Source organism: Podarcis gaigeae, assembly GCF_964106915.1.
Source record: "Podarcis gaigeae genome assembly, chromosome: 15".
NCBI classification, from domain to species: Eukaryota; Metazoa; Chordata; class Lepidosauria; order Squamata; family Lacertidae; genus Podarcis; species Podarcis gaigeae.
The window spans coordinates 32,744,747-32,746,314 of NC_139692.1; positions in this window are offsets into that span (position 1 = coordinate 32,744,747).

Sequence of the window (1,568 nt, forward strand, 5' to 3'; positions counted from 1 at the left end):
TTTTTCAGGCCTATTCCACAGAAGGGAGACATACCACCAAACAGGAAAGAGAAAACTCCCTCAGAGATATGCAGCCAATCAGAGTAGATGTCACCTCACCATTATTATTATTATTATTATTATTATTATTATTATTATTATTATACCACCCATCATTATAAGATCTCAGGGCGGTTCACAGATCTCACTAGAGATCATGCCACTCTTGCTGGTTGCTAAGCAACACCACCACCTATGGGTAGTTGGCTAACACTGAGAAAGGAAATAACCCTTAAGTTACGCAGGAATGATTTCTGCAGTTGCACTTCCAGCAACAACCATGTCCCCAGAGAAAAGACATATAAAGATTTGAAGAAAATGATTGTTGTTTAAAAAATTGATGTTATGATATTGAGATGTACAGAACTTGATGGATTGTTTGAGCGAAAGACTTTGTTCTGATATGCGAGACTGGATGCCAGGCCAAGACCAGCCAGGCCCTATGGAAGGAAGAAGCCTCAGCCAAAGAAGATAAAGAAGATTGGCAAAATAAATTACTGAACTGTGAAGGACAAATTACTACAAAAAGGGCAATTGTTCAGTGCATATTTTTTAAGCTTCGTGTACAGATTTTTACGTTAGTACAACTTTTAAAAGTCACTTGTAATAAGATGAAGAAGGTTTTAAAACTGGATTGTTAAGTATATAAGGTTTTATGGATGTGCATAAACAAGTATATTACAATGGAACCAAGAGGGGAAGTGAAGGAAAGTTGACCAAAAAATTATGGTTTAATCTGTTTATAATTTTTTCTTTTCTGTTTTTTTTTTGTTTTTGTTTCAGAAAATGAATAAATTGTTATCAAAAAACAAGAACAAGCAATGTCCCCGGAGAGTGAGCGGTCATCTGGGGACACCCACCGCTCTCCCCAGGGTTTGCTGCTTAAAAGCCCACTGAGGGGGTGAAAGAAGCTCTGCGGATTCTCACCAGCATTTAGAGGGGCAGAACAACATGCGGGAATGTTATCTCAGTATGGAGAGGGCCTTGCTACTGTTTTCATAGGGAGAGTAGCTTGAGCAAAACAAGAGTTCTGTTGGACCGGGCCACTCTAGACCACCATCCCATTCTCACAGTGGCCAATGAGGTGCTCCAATGGGAAGCCTTGCAGGCAGAAACAGTGAAATGCAGTAGACAACTAAACCACTATCGAAGAGTTTTTGAATCATGTCCAAATGGCCTCTCAAAACACTCTACTGTATTTTTGGACAGATAAATTTGGTGGTGGTGGTGTCAACAGATTTCTCTTGAGGGAGGAGAAATTCTCCAGCAGTTTCTCAGTTGTGGGTTTCAACATTTGCAGTGCATAACGCTGTGGGCACAGACCCTCCAAGTGTCCCTATTTTCCAGACAATCCCGGATTTACAGAAGCAGCCCCTGTTTCTGATTTGACCCCGGAATGTCCCGCTTTTCCTTAGGATGTCCCTATTTTCATCAGAGAAATGTTGGAAGGGATGGAAATATCTTTTTCAGGTTTTTAGCTTCCTGTGTTTTACCCATATTGCTTTGATTTGAGCTTTGGTGAAAAAGAG